We start from the raw sequence: 21,182 nt of genomic DNA on the forward strand, positions 1-21,182 counted from the left end.
CCAAAGTCTAATCAAGCGGTGAGGTCAGTGGCCGAGGCTGCTTCCCAACGTGTGTTTTCCTTGCCGCTGCCCCTGCGCGTTCCCAGGCCTCAGCTCCCTGGGGACGCCTCGCAGCTTTGAGGCTGTCGGTGTCGCCAGCTGGTGACCCACACAGAGACGAGAGCAGGAAGGAGGGCGGCGAGCCATGGCCGGGACCCTGGGGATCGTCACCGTCGGGGCCGGGACGCTGGCCTCGCGTGCAGGGAAGAGGTTTCTCTGCTACGTGGCTGTCTCGCGGGCTGTCCCCCAGACCGGAGCTAGTGGCCACTCCGCTGCGGGCCTGGTGACAGGGGACACAAGTGCAGGGCTCTTACAGCCCCGATAAACGCCGGCTGTCCCCAGCGGGAGCCCTTTGAAGTCTCAGACAGTCTCATGATAATTGATAATCTAATCTCAGCCCCGCCTGATGGTGCTTTTGCTTTTCTTTCCAGGCTGTTCCGCAGGCCAGGGAATTATTACAGCATCCGTATTGATTGCCCTGCAAGAGGCCGCCGTGCCGGAACCGCCCTGCGAGGGCAGGTTCTTGTGAAGGGGGAAATCCTGGAAGGCCCAAACAGCAGCCCGCGAGGTGGCGGCGGGAGGGGCCCGAGCCCGTGCTCCCCGCCGCAGGCCGCTGGCGCGCAGGGCAACGACTTTGGCTGGGCGCGACAAGTTGTTAATTACAGGTTTGTACCCTTGCTGCCCAAAGGTTACAAAGTGGTGCTTGAAAAAAAGTCTAGGTGATCCTTGTTCCTCGTTTCAGTGAACAACTTAATTAACAGTCAGGGTTGGGGCACGATGACGACGGGGCCTCAGAGACATCTCATTAGAATAATTAGATTTGTCGATACTCTCCAATTTGCTTCTCGCAACTGGCCATTCCGTTTTTGTTTTCCCTAATTATCTCTTGACGTCTTTCAGATGTGGGTGACGTATCAGATGTGCCCCCTGGAGGGCGGCGTGGGAGGGGAGTGCCACTGTCACTCGCTCTGCCCACCTTGTAGACCCGCGGTCCCGGCCCGGCCTGATGGAACCCCCTGTTGGGGGAGGCAAATCCACGCCCTTGGGCCCTCGAGAGCCACTGTGCTGGGCTGGGCTCTGGTCTTTTTTTTTTTTTTTTTTTTTTTTTTTAATTTTTTTTGACAGGCAGAGTGGACAGTGAGAGAGAGACAGAGAGAAAGGTCTTCCTTTGCCGTTGGTTCACCCTCCAGTGGCCGCTGCGGCCGGTGCACCACGCTGATCCGATGGCAGGAGCCAGGTGCTTCTCCTGGTCTCCCATGCAGGTGCAGGGCCCAAGCACCTGGGCCATCCTCCACTGCACTCCCTGGCCACAGCAGAGAGCTGGCCTGGAAGAGGGGCAACTGGGACAGAATCTGGCGCCCCGACCGGGACTAGAACCCGGTGTGCTGGCGTTGCAGGAGGAGGATTAGCCTAGTGAGCCGCGGCACCGGCCTGGGCTCTGGTCCTGAGGAAGGGACGCCTGGCAGCCGCCTGAGTGTGCCACTCCAAGCGTGAGCAGGGCAGCCGCTCCCGGTGTGGGCACCACCTCAGCACAAGGACCACGCTGCGTCCATCTTGGCCCTTGAAGCTCCTGCTCACAGATGTGTGCAGTCAGTCCCTCCTGGGGCCACCCTGTCTTTGTCACCTTTGCGGCCCCAGTCCCCAGCACAGCGGTGACACCCGGCAGGTGCTCACCCGAGCTTGGTGGAACACACAGCACCTCTCCCACCAGACACAGAACATCCACGCCCCCACCCACCCCCGCCCACACCGCGCTGCGTGACTGACACACGGCGTCACTCAGGACGGACGCTGTTAAACACACGGGCTGGCACCCGAGCTAGACGAACGTCCCGGAGCGGTGTTGCGTTCTGCCTGCCGACCCTGGCAAGGTGAAGCCGGCAGCTCTCTGATGGACGTGGGGGCCGCAGGGGCTGTGGGCGGGACCAGGAAGGAGCCTGGAGTCTGGGACACGGACTCCTGGTTTGGGAAATGGTGGCAGTGGTGGGATTTGGCGTCATCTTTGAGCTGGAGCTTGTTCTTGGCGGGGAGGAGAGCAGAGCCACTGTGCGCTGTGCGGAGAGTTGGGTGTTTCCGGGACAGGGGAGCACGGGCTAGGCCGTGCGAGGGAGACTTGGAGGCAGAGGACAATGCTGCCGCTGTTTCTGCAGGATTCTTGGGTCTGTGCTAGCTGCTTCTTAGCGTCACTGTCGTCTCCACCAGGGAGCCGGGGGCCTCTGCAGGGGCCTGGCCCCCACGTCACCCACCGCACATGCCCGTACCCTTTCACCCCGGCCTCTCCCACTCCTCCCTGGCGCCACGTCCGTGTCTTCTCTCAGCCATGATCTCTATGGGCACATCTGGTCCCAGGTGTTCAGTGTGGGCAGCAGCAGCCGGGCCACCCTCCTCACTGCGCCCGGGCCCCGGGATCGTGGCTCAAGATGGGCACGGAAGAAGCGCCACCCTCAGGCCGGGCACCCCGTGGGCAGAGCAGAGGGTCTGAGAGCAGCGTCTGTTCAATCCGCACGCCAGGCAGGTCTGAGGGAGGCGGGTGGAACACGGGCCATGGCGCTCTTTTCCCGGAAGGCGCTCTCCGCTTTGCTATTGTGCCGAAAGCCGCCTTTCCCCCACGCGTGGCAGGGAGGGTGCTGTCCGCGTGGCCGCTCGCCCCGCAGGCCACCTCTCCACGCTCGGCTGCCAGATGCCCTCTTCCTTCACTCGCGATCACATCAGCGCGACCTCAGTGCACGCAGACTTGGATCTCGCTTGATGACATCACACTGAAGAACTTTTAAAGATTAGCTATATTTTCTTTTAAAAAGTTATCTTCCTGGGGCCTGTGCTGTGGCACAGCCGGTTAAGCTGCCATTGTCTGCAGCCCCACATCCCTTATGGGAGCTGGTTTGAGTCCCAGCTGCTCCACTTCTGATCCAGCTCCCTGCTAATGTGCCTGGGAAAGCAGTGGAGGATGGCCCGAGTGCCTGGGCCCCGCAACCCTGTGGGAGACCCGGGGGAGGCTCCCGGCTCCTGGTTTTGGCCTGGCCCAGGCCCTGTTGCTGTGGCAGTCTGGGGAGTGAACCAGCGCAGAAGCTCTCCTCTCATGGTCTCTGTCTCTCCCTCTCACACTGTAACTCTGGCTTTCAAATAAATAAATAAACAAATCTAAAACAATTATCTTCCCATGTTTGCCTATCACATAGGATGTTATTGAATTTTGTTTTTATCTGTAATTGTTATATATATATATATTTTTTTTTTGACAGGCAGAGTGGACAGTGAGAGAGAGAGACAGAGAGAAAGGTCTTCCTTTGCCGTTGGTTCACCCTCCAATGGCCGCCGCGGCCGGCGCGCTGCGGCCGGCACACCGCGCTGATCCGATGGCAGGAGCCAGGAGCCAGGTGCTTTTCCTGGTCTCCCATGGGGTGCAGGGCCCAAGCACCTGGGCCATCCTCCACTGCACTCCCTGGCCACAGCAGAGGGCTGGCCTGGAAGAGGGGCAACCGGGACAGAATCCGGTGCCCCAGCCGGGACTAGAACCCGGTGTGCCGGCGCCGCAAGGCGGAGGATTAGCCTAGTGAGCCACGGCGCCGGCCCTGTAATTGTTATATATTAAGGATATCATTATTTGTTCAAAATGTTGCTCAAGTTTGCGTTTCAAGTTTCGTGATTTGTTTTCTTATGAGAAATTATGTCTCTCCCCCACAAGAACACAGTGCCTCCCAAGACACACACCATGTGCTCACAGAAGTCCTGACCACAGGCCCGAGGCCCACGTGGCCCTGCAGGCCCTGTGTCCAGTGCAGGGGCAGCAGGTGCCCCGTGGGCACCGCCTGCTGATGCTTCCGGTGGCTCTGTGGGCTTGCCTGCCTCTTTCTGCTGTGGACAACTGGCAAATCCTGAGGTCGTCACGTCTCAAACACACAACGCCTCTCGGTCCCAGCTGGGCCACTCTGGGCAGCACCCTCTGACCACAGCTTCAGTTCATTGTTCACATTCATCGACCCAGCCTGCGAGTCACGGGCACGTTGCAGTCCTCAGACGCGCCATCATCCTGCCTGGGGAGTGTTGAACGTATCGGGCGTCTCTGGCGGGGTAGAGGGGTCCGGCGCCACGCAGGCTGCCTGGCTGTGTCTCAGTAGGAGGCAGAATCTCGGGAGAGTGACTTGGACCACTCGCAATCTCGTCTCTGATTGGTTGGATGTGGGAGAGTGGCTTGGACCACTCGCAATCTCGTCTCTCATCGGTTGGGTGGGAGAGTGACTTGGACCACTCGCAATCTCGTCTCTCATCGGTTGGGTGGGAGAGTGACTTGGACCACTCGCAATCTCGTCTCTCATCGGTTGGGTGGGAGAGTGACTTGGACCACTCGCAATCTCGTCTCTCATTGGTTGGGTGGGAGAGTGACTTGGACCACTCGCAATCTCGTCTCTCATGGTTGGATGTGGGAGAGTGACTTGGACCACTCGCAATCTCGTCTCTCATTGGTTGGGTGGGAGAGTGACTTGGACCACTCGCAATCTCGTCTCTCATTGGTTGGGTGGGAGAGTGACTTGGACCACTCGCAATCTCGTCTCTGATTGGTTGGATGTGGGAAGTGGCTCCCCGTTTTGTTCTTGCAAGTTCCAGAGCTTCTGGGCCCGGCACCTGCTCCGATTCTGCTGGCAAACGGGCGTTCTCCGAGTTTGGTCTTCACGGTGCTCTCTCGCCCTTGGCCGGCAGTGATCTCAGTGGCCCGTGTCCGCTCTCTGGCCTGCCTGGGCGGCTGCGTTCTAGCTGTAGCACCTGGAGTCCCAACAGTTTCCAAACTGTCAGAGGCCCCGTCTCCAAGCAGCGCCCGCTCAGACTTCCTTCACAGCCTCTGTTAGAGTCAGGGTTTTCGCCGTCATAATTCTGCGTGACAAACACACGCCAGCTTCCCACAGTGGTCACCATCAAGCCTTTTGAGGGGTGCAGGGAGGCTCTGTCCCAGGCTTCAGATGTGGGCTGCTCCTTGCCCAGGGATCTCGGGCCGGGGCCAGGCCACAGGGAACCACTGGTCACTGCAGATGCAGGCACAGCCAGACCAGCCAGGCGTGTGCATTTGATGTGCGTATCTTTTAACAGCCATTTAAATATGCTGTGCAGGGGCTGGCGCTGAGGCGTGGTGGGTGAAGCTGCTGCCTGCCGTGCTGGCATCTCATATGGGTGCCAGTTCGAGTCCCGGTTGCTCCACTTCCGATCCAGCTCTCTGCTGTGGCCTGGGAAAGCAGTAGAAGATGGCCCAAGGCCTTGGGACCCTGCACTGGTGTGGGAGACCAGGAGGAAGCTCCTGGCTCCGGCCTTCGGATCGGCACAGCTCCGACCATTGAGGCCATTTGGGGAGTGAACCAGCAGATGGAAGACCTCTCTCTCTCTCTCTCTCTCTGCCTAAATATTAAAAACGTTCTGTGCAGTCTGGCAGGGTGTAGGCGGGAGGCTGGACGGACAGACGAGCTGCTGCACCATTTCTGGCAGCTGTACATTGCAGTTTCCAAATTCTTTGAACTCATCAGTTCCGAGTTTTTCATTTGCCTTCCTGTTGTTTCTGCAAAGACAGATTCGCAGTTCTGATTTGCTGTTAGGCTCTCCTCCGCTGGCTGCTCCTTCAGGGTCTGTGGCAGGACTCACTGCAACGCTGAGGAATTCGGGGTGGGGTAGCAGCAGTGCAGGAATCACAGTGGGCGTCTGTCTGTCCAGGGAGACGGGGGGCCCTCCCCGCTCAGGCCTTGCCCTAACCATGGAGCACCTGCCCACCCCAACCTCACGCTGGCCTCAACTTCGACTCTGGGCAGAACGAGACAGGCCAGTGTCCCCTTCAGGGGCCAGCATGTCAGATGGCACGTCCCCAGTCCTGCCTGGCCGTGCCAGACGACGGTGCTCATCCCCGGGCTGCCCTCTGCCGCCTGCACGCTCTGCCTGGCTCCTTGCCCCTTGCAGAGCTGCCTGGATGCCTGTGGTCCCCGCCTGTCACCCCTCGGTGGCTCTGTCACACAGGGTAGACTGGCAGGGCAGAGGGCAGGGTCCTCACCACCACGCTGAGAGTCTCGCCTGGCTCTCCCTCACATGTGCTCCACGGGAGCGTGTGGCTGCCTCGCCAGGTGGGTTGTCTTGTCTGTCTTCCTCTCTTCCCAGACGCAGGAGGTCTTTGTGACCTTGGTTCATTCACTCCATCAGATCCTTGTTGTGCGTGGGAGCGGGAGCTCAAGTCAGCAATGAGGGCCACGCAGGAGCCCTGGGCAGCCTGGGCACTGAGAGGACGCCCCGCCTGCTGCACAGGGACTGCGGGGTGACCAGGTGTGCGGCTGCTCCCAGAGCAGGTGGCAGTGCCGAGGGAGGCAGCCTTGCAGCCAGAAGTGAACGCGCCGCGAGGGCCAGGTCACCGGTGCTCTCCAAACGGGGCTCCTTGCCGTGCAGGCTTGCCCAGGTGCTGCCTCCCGCCTGCCCTGGCCTTTCCCAGCTTTTCGGTTCACCTGCACGCACCTGGGCTCATCACCACGCAGCTGCTCAGGGGAGCCCCGGGCCCCCTCAGGGCGGGGCCCCTGCGCTCCCTGGCGCCCGACTGCTGCGCTCCGGGACTCTCAGGACCGCGCACCACCCCTGCAGGCAGGAAGGGCTGTGGTGAAGTCCCAGCCGGGGCCCCCGGAAGGCAGAGGAGCCGTCTCACAGGGCCAAGGCTGGGAAGAAGCTACATGCCAGCCTCTCTCATCAGACTTCTCGCTTCCCTGAGCGCACCTGGGCCCTTTAGCCGTGCGCATGCAGCACCATCGTGGTGGAGGCAGGGCCCCTGGGCTGTGGGTGCACGGCAGGTGTGGGATCTCCCCCTCCCTTGTGGCAGGTGCAAACCTTCTGCACAGAAACACAGTGCGGGGGTGAGCAGCCCGCGCTTAGGGCCTCCTAGAGACGGCTGGGGCCCCGCAGGCTGTTGGGTGCCCTGGGCCCATGCGAGGACGAGCCCAGCAGGGCAAGTGCAAACCACGCGGAAACTGCACTTGCGCCTCAGCCACCCTCTGCCAAGGCAGGGGCGGGGAGTGGGCACACACAGGGGTAACAGCCGCAGGCCCGGCAGACCCCACCCTCCGGCTCTGACAGAGCATAGGACCCCCTTCCACACACTCTGCCACGGAGTTCACCCCACGCCCTTGGCTGAGACATTTCCTGCCCCCTGTGGGGTGGCAAGGCTGTGTGAGTCGGGGGTCTCTGGCTCCTCCCGGTCTCTGCTCCCCTCTGGGAAGTGCTGGGGCTTGGGCTGAAGGGCCCTGCCTGGGGAAGCAGGGGTGCACCTGCTGCCGTCAGTGTGCCCGATGCCCACATCCAGAGCAGAAGCTCGTGGGCAGCCCACAGCCGTCCTGGGCACCCACAGCACACACTTCAGGAAATCCCTCGGTAAAATCCCCAGGTCATGGGTGAAAGTCCCGATCTGTATTCACGACTGTGTTTGCCCAGAAACCAAATGCAATGACTTCCGTGACTACCAAGAGCTTCCAGGCCAGGGGACGAGCTGACTGGCCGGTGAACAAAGGCCGCACGGCAGATTTCTTCCACCCCTCTACAGCACTCCGGGGTTCCCCACCAAGAGCCCCCAGAGATCGCTGGCTCTGATTCACCCGTCAGCATCCGGGGTCCCATGAAGCTTTAGTGGCTGTTTAGGACCACACCTTGGCCCCTGTCCAGCAGGGATCATCGGACATTCTCCCGGAGGCCTCTGGGCCTCAGAGGGCCTCCTCTAAGGTCAGCGCACCCCTCACTCCCCTTCCTAATGAAAACTCAATCACAGGTACTTGCTGATTTCTAGAAGTGGACTCATCCTACGGGAGATGCTCGAAACAAAGTTAAACTCCGTTCAGAGTTGAGACTTGATCCGCCCTCACCCAGGGCTGCATCCCATGGGTGGCAGCTGTCACATCCCACAGGTGTGCTGCTGCCATCAGCCCCCACAGGTGTTCTGAGGAGTTGACGATGATGGGAAACTGGCACCTCTCATGTGTTTTCACATAAAAATGTATTGTTGAGACTGATTTAATGTCTCACGCTTGTATTTGGGGTTATCAGGTCTCCCGTGGGGTTTTCTCTCTCTGGCTTCTTTAACTCTGCTTCCTCTGGATCTGACGGCCGCTGCCCCTGTCCCACCGTGGGGGCTCCGGGCACATCCTAACAGAGCTCACCTCCCCTGCCAGGTAAAGCTGTTCCATTAATCATCCTGCAAATGCCAGAGTGGATGTTCCTCGTGCCGTCCAGTACTTGGGTAAGACCTGTCCGGTCTACAGCCTGCCGCGACTGCGCTGGGAACATGCTGGTTCCCACTGCTGTGGGTGGCCAGCCGTTCTGGGTGAAGCTAAGTCACGAGAGAGTCCCACTCAGAAAAACAGCTGGAGAGAGGCCTCCAGCCTCCGAGCCGCATTTTCTCAGCTTCTGCTTGGTTTCCAAGGAACACACCTGGTTTCCAGAGACAAAAGTTACCTTTGTTTGTTCTTGATCATGCCAAGTGATTGCAGATTTCTCGACTTGAGTTGGCAGCAAGACCGTGGCTGGTAAATTGAGTGCCAATATGGGGGCCGCTTTGTGGCTCGGATCTCTTCAAAGAAATTCTCCCAACACAGAGAGGTTGTCACAGGCAATGCATTTGCTCGCTGCTAATCTGCTGCGTTTGGCTGAATGGCTCCGAATCCTCTTAAGAGCTGACTGGTCGCCCAGGAAGGCAGAGAGCAGCATTTCTGAGGCCTGCATTTCTGTCCTCTGGAATCCACTGGCAATTAGGAATTGAGGATGATAGGGGTTTTTAACTGTGAAAAATACTATGTGACAGTAAGGAATGGCGACTCTCTCTCCCGGTCCTGGTGGTGAGCTGTGAGGCTCTGTGGGCGGCGCAGTGCGGCTGGGGGTCCCAGGCCCCCGACCCGCAGGTGGAAGGGTTCTGAGGGAAGCAGCTCTCGTCTTGCTCTGTGAAGGAAAACAGCAAAGCCTGGCTTCCGCAGCGCAAGCCTGCAACACCGCACAGCCACTGAGAGGGGCCAGGCTCTGCTCGCCACTCCGGGAACGCACGCAGGGCTGCGGGAAGGCCAGCTGTTGCCCGGGAAGGGGAGCGGCCACATGGGGCGGCACCTTGGAGGGGCCGTAATCCCGCGGCCGCGGCGCTGAGCCTCTGTGCTTTCCTTTGGGGCTTCTCGAGCCACGGCCGCCTCCGGGACGCCGCAGGGACCCTGTCCACGGGGCAGACGGAGGCACAGTGGGGGCCGTGATGCCGGGAGGGAAGGGGCCCCTTGATCAGGCCGGCAGAGCGCAGTGTGGGGGAGCTGCCCCGACGGCAAGGGCCTTTCGCCTCCGTCCTCAGGTGTGTCCGCACGGCAAGGCCACGGGCTGAGTACACGGAAGTGGACGCTTGCAGGAGCAGCTGGCTGAGCCAGGGACGCGGACCGCAGGCCCGCCTGCCGCAGGGGCGGCTCAGGAAGTGTGCGGGACCCGGCCCTCGGGCTCTGCATGCGGGCCCCGCGCCGGGACCCCAGGAGGCTCGGGTCTGCTGTCGCAGGGCCGCACCGCGCGCTGCTGGAGGCCTGCACCCTCACACTGAGAAACAACCCTGCAGCTTGTGGCCGGTGAGGGGAGCCGCCTGCTTTAGGGTGGGGAGCCCTCGCGGGGAGGGGGGTTGCTACTACTGTGTTGAGAGGAGAGGGCCCTGCAGGGGAGCGGCGTGAGTGCGGCGGGTTAACGCTGCGTCCTGAGAGGTTCCCCTCTGGAAACTCTGGGGCACGGCGGCTGGGGACAGGCAGTGCCGCCTCAGGGAGGTTCCGGAAGAGCAGGACCCGGAGGCCCGCTGAGGTGCAGGGGTGGCCCCTGGCGCTTGGCTGCTCACCGCAGCAACTGGCCGGACCGGGGGTTTGAGACAGAGGGGCTGGAGGACGTGGTGAGGGCAGAGGGGAAGCCAGGCCGCCTTCCTGGTGCATTGCAGCTCCTTGCCTGTGTGGCCTTGGCGGACCTCTCCTGGCCGTTCCTGGAGGGCGGTGGCTGTGGGGAGGGCACAGGCATCCCCCCCGTCCTCCCCCTGCAGCACACCTGCTGCACAGGCTTCCCCCCCGTCCTCCCCTGCAGCACACCTGCACAGGCATCCCCCCGTCCTCCCCTGCAGCACACCTGCACAGGCATCACCCCCGTCCTCCCCTGCAGCACACCTGCACAGGCATCCCCCCCGTCCTCCCCCTGCAGCACACCTGCTGCACAGGCATCCCCCCGTCCTCCCCTGCAGCACACCTGCACAGGCATCCCCTCTGTCCTCCCCTGCAGCACACCTGCTGCACAGGCATCCCCTCTGTCCTCCCCTGCAGCACACCTGCACAGGCACCCCCCCCGTCCTCCCCTGCAGCACACCTGCTGCACAGGCATCCCCCCCGTCCTCCCCCTGCAGCACACCGTCTACACAGGCATCCCCCCGTCCTCCCCCTGCAGCACACCTGCTGCACAGGCATCCCCCCGTCCTCCCCTGCAGCACACCGTCTACACAGGCATCCCCCCGTCCTCCCCTGCAGCACACCTGCTGCACAGGCATCCCCCCGTCCTCCCCCTGCAGCACACCGTCTACACAGGCATCCCCCCGTCCTCCCCCTGCAGCACACCTGCTGCACAGGCATCCCCCCGTCCTCCCCCTGCAGCACACCTGCACAGGCATCCCCCCGTCCTCCCCTGCAGCACACCGTCTGCACAGGCATCCCCCCGTCCTCCCCTGCAGCACACCTGCTGCACAGGCATCCCCCCGTCCTCCCCTGCAGCACACCTGCTGCACAGGCATCCCCCCGTCCTCCCCCTGCAGCACACCTGCACAGGCATCCCCCCGTCCTCCCTGCAGCACACCTGCACAGGCATCCCCCCGTCCTCCCCCTGCAGCACACCGTCTGCACAGGCATCCCCTCTGTCCTCCCCTGCAGCACACCTGCTGCACAGGCACCCCCCCGTCCTCCCCTGCAGCACACCTGCACAGGCATCCCCCCCGTCCTCCCCTGCAGCACACCGTCTGCACAGGCACCCCCCCGTCCTCCCCTGCAGCACACCTGCTGCACAGGCATCCCCCCCGTCCTCCCCTGCAGCACACCGTCTGCACAGGCACCCCCCCCGTCCTCCCCTGCAGCACACCTGCTGCACAGGCATCCCCCCCGTCCTCCCCCTGCAGCACACCGTCTGCACAGGCTTCCCCCCCGTCCTCCCCCTGCAGCACACCTGCTGCACAGGCTTCCCCCCCGTCCTCCCCCTGCAGCACACCGTCTGCACAGGCATCCCCCCCGTCCTCCCCCTGCAGCACACCTGCACAGGCATCCCCCCCGTCCTCCCCTGCAGCACACCGTCTGCACAGGCACCCCCCCTGTCCTCCCCTGCAGCACACTGGCTTAGTTTTCCTAATTCCTAGTTCCATGCCATGTTTTTTAGAACTTGTTTTTAAAATTTATTATATCAATAGCTAATTTAATCTCTAGACACTAATAAAATCCATACGTGAAAAGCCCACAGCAAACATCATACTTGATAGTAACAGCCTGAAACCTTTCCCCCTAAGATCAGGAACGAGGAAGGAGGCCTGATTGCATCACTGGTTTTCTGTACAAACCTGGAAGCCCTGGCCAGAGCAATCAGGCAAGAAAAAGCATTGGAAGACGTTCCCACTGGGTGGGAAGAAGTAAAAATCACTCAGTTCGTAGATGAGGTGATCTTGTATGTAGGACACCCTGAAGGCGCCGCAAAAATGTCAGAATTAATAAATTCAGCAAATAGGCAAATACTAAGCCAATGAACAAAACTCAGCTGCATTTCTTTTTAAAGACATTTTATTTATTTGAAAGGCTGAATTAGAGAGAGAGAGAGAGAGAGAGAGAGAGGGAAAGATACAAGAAGAGACCGTCCCTCTGCTGGGTCACTGCCCAGTGGCTGCAATGGCTGGGTCTGGGCCAGGCCGAAGCCAAGAGTCAGGAGCTTCATCTGGGTCTCCCATGTGGGTGCAGGGGCCCAAGGACGTGGCTATCATCTCTTGCTTGTCCAGGCGCATTAGCAGGGAGCTGGACCGGAAGGAGGGCAGCTGGACTCAGCCGCAGCTTTGGATGCTGGTGTTGTAGGTGGCGACCCAGCCCATTACACCACGACCCTGGCTATCCAGTTGCATTTCTCTACACTAACAATGACAACACAAAATCAAAATTAATACAAGAATCTCTGACAGCAGCATAGCACAGAATAAAATTATGAGAAATTAAGTTTAACCAAGGAGATGAAAGACTGACCTGATGAAGAGGAGAAAGCATTGCTGCAGGAAATCAAGCATGAGTAAATGGAGGGCACCCATGCGGATGGGCTGGAAGACGGTACTGTGCAACGCGGTCCCTCCCGCCGAGCCTGCGGCTCAGTGCGTCAGTGCTAGCGCCGGACCTTCCCGCACGCGTGACTGCACTGAACTCTCACCTAACACCCAACACGGCAAACTCAAGAGGGCGACGGGGCTAAGTGCAAAACCTGGAACACTTCGGGGAAAACATAAGGCGAAAGCTTCGCGGCACTGAGTACGGCAGTGATTGTTTGGGAACAAACCAAAGGCACCGGCCACAAAAGAAGAAACAAATTGGGCTTCATGAAGATTACAAACTTCTGTGCGTCCCGGGCCTGTCAGCACAATGAAAAGGCAACTCGGGGATGCGAGCAGCACTTGCAAATCACATACTCAGAACGCATGGAGAACTCCCGAATCACAGCATCAAAGGAAACTTTGACTGCTTGCTCAGAAAACAGACGAAGGGCTTGAGTAGACATTTACTCAAGCAAGATGAACAAATGGCCAATGAGCACGTGATGTTCAAACGCCGGTGAGAGCCAGCCTCACCCTGGTTAGGACGACTGCCGTCTAGAAACGAGCGAAGTGAGGACAGAGTGACCGGATCTGTGCGCTGCGGGTGGGAATGCAAAATCCTGCAGCTGCCGTGGGAGAACGGACCGACTGCGGGACCGGATGGCGCTTCCTGGGCACCTGGACAATGGGTGCGGGGGCTCACAGAGACGTTGGCACCCCCGTGCGGTGGTCTGCTGTCCCCTCTAAAACTCACTCTGAAGCCTCACTGCCATGTGACAGTCTCGGAGTGCGTCAGTGCTGTCGTCACGGAGCAGGTTCCCCAGGAAACGGACACCTTTGGCCGGGTCCTGCCTCAGTCTTGCACACGACCACTTGCCTGCCCTTCTGCCAGGGATGATGCACCAAAGGACCGTCTTCAGATGTGGCCCCTCGATCTGGGTCTGTGAGCCGAATAGCTGCCGTTGTCTACGATTTCCCAGCGGGCGACGTCCTGTTAGAGCAACACTGTTCACCAAAACACGGAGGCCGTCCTGTCCACTGCTCAGTGAGTCTACACCGGCAGTGGGATAGTATTCAGCCTAAAGAAGATGTGAGTTCTGATGCCACTGCGAGCCATGTGAGCCTGAGGTTCCTGCTGTGTGAAATAAACCTCACATGTGACCAACGCCGTCCAAGTGCTCTTCTATGAGGCCCCTGAGGCAGTGAGAGTCACGAAAACAGGTGGAACGGTGACTGCCAGGGGCCGGGGCACGAGGCGATGGGGAGTTCCTGCTCAGTGGGTGTCAGGTGGACATTGATGGGGGTGACGGATGCCAGACGATGCGACTACTTCCTGCTGAATGGTACGTTGTATGCTGTACGTGCGTTGTGTTGTTAGCGACACTGTAATGGAGTGTCATGTGCCAAATGGCAGCCATATCCAGAATGAGGTTGCGGGGAGTTTAAGAAGTTGGGCAGACGTATACCAGACAAATATGAGCTAAGGGAAGTCGTCGGATGCAATACCAGAATAGACAAAAGCACTAAGTGAAAAAGATGAAGGATTTATTTTAAGCAGCATGTATAGCCCATAGCAAATCAGCAGCACTGCAAAATGTGTGTCCATTAAAGCAGCGTCAAAATCCTCGTGTGCTGAGTGATGGGGTGTTTACTCTGATTGAACAGTAGGCAACACACGCGTATCACAAGGTCACACAGCATTGCATAAATATGCAGTTACTATGTATCAGTCAAAATGAAAAATTGACAGGAAGCACAGAGCTAGGCAGATGAAATGAGTGAGACTTTCATGGACTTCTTGCCATCAGGCTGATTAAGCAAAAGATAAATATATGGGGGTAATAAAGTTAAATGTTTATGCGTGTGCTCGCATGCGTGTGTGTGTGCGTGTGTGTGTGCGAGGAAACAAGAAGGAGTCAGAAGGAGCCAAATCAGGATTGTGGAGTGGATGCTAATCACCTCTCATCAGAATGCTCCCGTAACTGCCCTGGTTTGCGGAGAGGCTAAGGGGAAGCGTTGCAGTGGGCAGGGCTCCTGGCTGTCTCGGAGCACCCTGCCTGTGATGACGCCCTCCACACGGCCACACAGTCAGCACGCGGAGCGCCTGGGGCTTCCCAAACAACAGCGGCTGTGACCTTGCTCCTATGTGGACCGTGGGCCCCGTGACCTTGCTCCTGAGTGGACCACGGGCCCCGTGACCTTGCTCCTGAGTGGACCACGGGCCCCGTGACCTTGCTCCTGAGTGGACCACGGGCCCCGTGACCTTGCTCCTGAGTGGACCACGGGCCCCGTGACCTTGCTCCTGTGTGGACCACGGGCCCCGTGACCTTGCTCCTGTGTGGACCACGGGCCCCGTGACCTTGCTCCTGTGTGGACCATGGGCCCCGTGACCTTGTTCCTGTGTGGACCACAGGCCCCCTGGGTAGCCCTTGCTCGGACTGTGCCTTGCATCCGGGGTTGCACCTGCTCTGTGGAAACACTTCCGCATCTCGCTCACCCTCGTTTGGAATTTCCACGGGAGGCTCTGCTCTGTCCACAGCTGATCTGAGTGACACCGTTTTGGCACCATTGAGCAGAAACTCGCTCTGCTTTGGTTTTCCGGTCAGACCTGTGTGAGCTGCACCCGCTGAGTGTCCACGCGTGGCTGGCCTTTCTGCTGCTGACCCCAGTGCTCCTCAGTTAAGGCACGAGCAAGTCCATTTCCTCCTCACGCGTGGCCGTGGCTTGGTCCTCAGCCTCGCCTCGCTCCTTCCTAAAGCTGCGGATTTCCTGGGGACACTGTAAGCATTTGACGACACGTCACTGGTTTCACCGTTCTTGCACCCTTGCTGCATACCAGTTCCACCTTTGCTTTGCTCCCAATGAGGCGGGATTCGTGTTGTTCTGATGGGGGCTTTACAAAAGCTGTCAGCCTTCTCAGCGCCTCCGCCAGATCCTGTTGGACACGTTGTAACAAATTAGCACTACTTTAATCCTGGTGCAAAAACGTTGAAATCCATGCATAGTCTTTTCATAATACACATTTTCCATGAACTGTTGAAGGCCTCTTATAAATACTAATCACATAGAAGAAACAAAAACAACATTAAAAATTCCTCAAGACCATGATTTTATACATCACATTGTCTGGCCATAATACAATAAAATTACTTTGAAAAATTTACGAAATATGGGGCCGGTGCTGTGGTGCAGTGGGTTAACGCCCGGGCCTGAAGTGCTGGCATCCCATATGGGCGCTGGTTCAAGACCCAGCTTCTCCTCTTCCAATCCAGCTCTCTGCTATGGCCTGGGAAAGCAGTGGAAGATGGCAAAATATATATAATATTTAGGTCCAAGAGAACAAAAAAAATCTCAATTTTGTCTCATTTGAGAAGCAGTAACCATGTGCACATTCCAAATCTAAAATCCACTTTCAGGCGATTCAGACTCCAAACTGCTTCAGTTTTAAACAGGAAAAGATAAAAATAAAGCAATATTCAAATAAAGAAACTGGAAACTGCAAAAAGGAAATAAGGTGATTTAAAAAGCAAGCAGCAGAAACATACAATGTAATTGACAAATAAATCTGAGTTCTGGTTTGTTGTCTTGATAAAAAACCCTGTGGCAACTCTCATCAAGAAAAAATGGAAAAGACAAATACATGTATTTCAGTGGTACATAAAGTAGCTGTGTGAGAAACTCGTGCACACAAAATTATGCTGGCGTTAGACTTTCCTTAGTAAATCTATCATCTGTGCAAACTCTTACATTACACACATTAGCACATTATACACACGTGCTCACACACTTATACACATGTCAACACATCATACATACATGGTCACACATGTGCTCTCACACACGGACACATCACACTTGATCACACACATACACATGTTGACACATCATACATGCTCACACCCACATACACATGTTGACACATCATACACACATGCTAGCATACTTGTACATATGTCAACACATACACATGTGCTCACATACGTGGACACATCACACTTGCTCACACACATACACATGTTGACACATACACGATCACACACATACATCAACACATCATACATACATACATACACATGTTTACACATCATACACACATGCTCACACACTCATACACACATCAACATATACACATGCTCACACACATACACACATTGACTCATCACACTTGCTCATACACATACACACTTTGACACATCACACTTGCTCATACACATGTCAACACATACACGATCACACACATATATCAATACATCATACACACATACGCATGTTTACACATCATACACACATGCTCACACACATACACACTTTGACACATCACACTTGCTCACACACATACACACTTTGACACGTCACGCTTGCTCACACACATACACACTTTGACACATCACACTTGCTCACACACATACACACTTTGACACATCACACTTGCTCACACACATACATGCACATGTTGACACATCATTACACTCGCTTACACACACATCAACATATTATACACATGCTCACACACATGCTGACACATCATCACACTCCCTTACACACCTGTGACACCCCGTGTTGACAGCAGGTGCCCATCCTGTGTGCCATGGGCTGCGTGGCAGGAAGCCCATCCCCCCATAAGGTGGACTTTCTCACCCTTGCAGCCCATGCCCCCAGAAAGCTTTTGCTTTTCCTGTTTACAAACCAACTCCCACTTGCCGTTCCCCCTTCTCAGGGCGTGGGTCTGCAGAACGCACACTGGGTCCTGTCACCCTCGACGTGAAGTCCTCTGCTCTCACCTGTCACCTTGTCACCCCTGAGCCTTTGACAGCGGGGCTCTGCCTGTGGCGTGGCCAGCCTGTGGTCTTCTAGCACCTTCCAGCACCTGCACTGGGAGATTTCTCAGACACTGAGATGCACGTCACGTGCTTGTGGCTTAGTCTGGCGATAGTAGCAGCAGGTGTGTTCTAGAGGAATTTCGCTTCCCCCTGGAGGAGAGCAGAGCTGCCTCATGGAATGGCTGGTCAGGCCCCCGGCCAGCATTGGGCTTGCGGAGCAGGTCCCTGCACCCCGCTTCCTGCACTGACTGCGTGATGCTTTCCAGCGCTGGCGGAGCCAGGCTGGCGATGGGGGCCGGGGGTGCCGCCGTCCCGGGCTGCGGCTCAGCTGGCGCAGCCCCCACCCCCAGCCATGGAGCTCTGGCACGTGAACAGAGCATTCCCAGGGAAGTCTGTGCTGGTGGTCGTTGATAATTGCCCATGGTTGTTCAGAGAGAAGCACCCCAGGGGCCTGGAGAGGATGAGCTGGTGGAACGGGGAGAGGCCAGCAGCTTGGCCCGGCCCCAGGAAACACCGTGCCCACCAGAGGGACAGGATGAGGCTGAGAGTGCGCATGAGCGGGGCCAGAGGGGCGCATGTGTCACCCCGCTGCCTGGGCCTCTGCCTCTGCCTCTGTCCCTGCAGGCACGGCCTGGCCTGGAGCATTCGCGCTGCCTGGGGATCAAGCTATCATCAGAGAACAAGTTGGTAAAAGGCCACCCAGGAGAGAAAAAGCCACTCCCACACGCAGAGACATGTAGACACACATGCGGAGATGTGAGCTGACACACATGTAGGCACACATGGAAACACGAGCTGACACACATGTAGACACACACGGAGATGTGCGTTGACACACATGTAGACACACATGCGGAGATGTGAACTGACACACATGTAGGCACACATGGAAACATGAGCTGACACACACGTAGACACACACAGAGATGTGAGCTGACACGCATGTAGACACACATGCGGAGATGTGAGCTGACACACATGTAGACACACACGGAGATGTGAGCTGACACACATGTAGACATACACGGAGCCATGAGCTGACATACATGTAGACATGTGGAGACAGCTGACACATGCAGACACATGTGGAGACATGAGCTGACACCCATGTAGATACACAGAGATGTGAGTTGACACACATGTAGAGATGTGAGCTGACACACATGTAGGCACACATGGAGATGTGAGCTGACACACAGGTAGATACACATGTGGAGACGTGAACTGACACACATGTAGACACACGTAGAGACATGAGCTGACACACATATGCAGACACATGTAGACACATGTGGAGATGCGAGCTGACACATACACACCTACACACACTTACGCTGACTCACATCTACAGAGATGCACACGCAGAGGAGCGTGGATTCCCAGCAGAGATGGACACACGTGCACACTCAGGGGCGGCCCTGACGGCTCAGGCCCCGGGGCGTAACTGACCCGAGCAAGGCACTTGTCGGCCTCGCCCCGTGTTGTGGGAGTTCTGCGGTTGGGCTGTGACCACCTGCCTGTGCTGCTGGGACAAACGCCACTAAGGGAGCGAGGGAGAGCCTTCCCACAGCCATGGCGGCAGCTTCCGGGTGTGGTGAGGGCGCCTCCTGCCCGTGTCCTCGTGCCGTGGGGCAGGGGCAGCTCCCAGGGGCACTGGGCCCATCCTCGTCAAGACCTCGCGCGGAGCTGTTGCCTCGGGAGTGGGGCTCTCGGCACAGGAATCTGGGGACACAAACAGCCCACAGCCATGAGCAGTCCATGACACGCATGTGGCGCCTGGAGGCCACGCTCACGGCTGTCGGACAGGGTGTCTCCCACGCCGCATGGCCGCTCATCCTGGCCTCCTCCCCACGCCTGCACCTTCTCTGCTTGGGCTCTGGACCCCGTTTCCCTTGCTTGTGTTTCGTGTCACGCTGATGTGCTGGGGCTCCTTTGTGCCTGCGCTTGGATAAGAGTGCTAGCAACCAAACAGCGCCCTGAGGTTTGCAGTGCTTGGGCTGCCGAGACGTTTGAAAATCCTGTTTCTCTAATCCGAGTCCCTGACTGCACCTCTGGAACGAGGGGTGTCCTGTAAAGAGCTCAGGCCTCCACTCAGGGTGGCGCCCGTGTCCCCCGCTGCACAGACTCAGGCCCAGCTTCTGGGGAGCTCACAGCTCTGCTCAGGGTGGTGCCCGTGCCCCCCACTGCACAGACTTGGGCTCAGCTTCTGGGGAGCTCACAGCTCTGCTCGGGGTGGTGCCCGTGCCCCCCGCAGACTCAGGCCCAGCTTCGGGGGGAACTCACAGCTCCGCCCCACACCGCCAGCTCCCAGCGACTCAAGATGGGTTCCGTCAGGAATCGTCCGCACTTCACCCTCTTCCTTAAAGGCCCAAGAGCAGAAACACTGAGGCAGTGGTTGGCAGGCATCACGTTTTTAACTGATTTATTTATTTGCCATTGATCTGCTTTCTTTCGGTTTAGATCTTACAGGTATGGTAATATTAGGGAATCTTTGTCTATGACTCTGTTTGAGCTCGGGTTCTCCAGACAGATGCTACAGGGCACAAATGTGTGGAGGGGGGAGGGAGGGAGAGAGAGAGAATTTAACCACTTGGTGTACACAGTTGTGGGGTGGCAGGTCTGGAATGCTGAGCCAGGAAGAAGCCGACGTTGGAGCCCAGGCCTGGGCCACCTGCAGCAGAACAGCCTCGCCCTGGGGGGTCTCTCCCCTAAGCACCCCCCACCCCAGTCAGGGCTGTGAGCTTCGCTTGCTCTGCAGACAGAGGGGGGCACCTGTGGTGGTGTTTGACCGCAGTCAGGTGCCACGGCCTTGCAAGGTGCCCCATGGAGTCGCCATCACAGAGGAGAGAAACCACAGACCTGACACGCCTTTCTAAAAAGATCTAGTTGTATAGAAAAGAAATTAATGTATTCGTTTATTTGAAAATCATAGAGGGAGAAACACACACACACACACACACACACACACACACACCCCTTCCATCTGCTGGTTCACTCCCCGAATGTCTCAATAGAAAAGTCTTCTCCAGGATGAAGCCAAGAGCCAGGGACGCCCTCTGGGTCTCCCACACGGGTGGCAGGAGCCCAAGTACTGAGCCTTCACGTGCTACCTCCCAGGCTCCGTCGGCAGGAAGCCGGATGGGAACAGAGGGGCAGCCGGGACTCGAACCAGGTGCTCCAGCAGGGGATGTAGGTGTCCCGTGAGCAGCAGAGTGAGCGAGCAGGCATGCGTGCGTGGCAGTGTGTGCATGTGAGAGACACGGTGTGGACGAGAGAGCCTACCTGTGAGAGAGGGAGTGTGTGGGAGACTGTGTGGGAGACAGTGTGAGTGTGTAAGAGAGGGAGTGTGTGGGAGAGACAGTTGTGACAGGGTGTATGACAGTGTGTGTGACAGAGTGTGAGAGGGAGTGTGTGGGAGAGACAGTGTGAGAGAGGGTGTGAGGGTGTGTGACACTGTGTGTGAGTGTGTAAGAGAGGGAGTGTGTGAGAGAGACAGTGTGACAGTATGTGAGAGTGTGAGTATGTGTGACTGTGTGAGAGTGTGTGAGTCTGTGACAGTGTGTGTGACAGTGTGTGAGAGGGAGTGTGTGGGAGAGACAGTGTGAGAGAGGGTGTGAGGGTGTGTGACACTGTGTGTGAGTGTGTGTGAGTCTGTGAGAGAGTGTGTGACAGTGTGAGAGAGGGTGTGAGAGAGTGTGTGTGTGAGAGGGAGTGTGTGGGAGAGACAGTGTGAGAGAGGGTGTGAGGGTGTGTGACACTGTGTGTGAGTGTGTGTGAGTCTGTGAGAGAGTGTGTGACAGTGTGAGAGAGGGTGTGAGAGAGTGTGTGTGTGAGAGGGAGTGTGTGGGAGAGACAGTGTGAGAGAGGGTGTGAGGGTGTGTGACACTGTGTGTGAGTGTGTGTGAGTCTGTGAGAGAGTGTGTGACAGTGTGAGAGTGTGTGTGAGAGAGTGTATGAGACAGTGTGTGAGACTGTGTAAGAGAGGGAGTGTGTGGGAGAGACAGTGTGAGAGT

Source organism: Oryctolagus cuniculus, chromosome 10 (genome assembly GCF_964237555.1).
Source record: "Oryctolagus cuniculus chromosome 10, mOryCun1.1, whole genome shotgun sequence".
Classification (NCBI taxonomy): Eukaryota; Metazoa; Chordata; class Mammalia; order Lagomorpha; family Leporidae; genus Oryctolagus; species Oryctolagus cuniculus.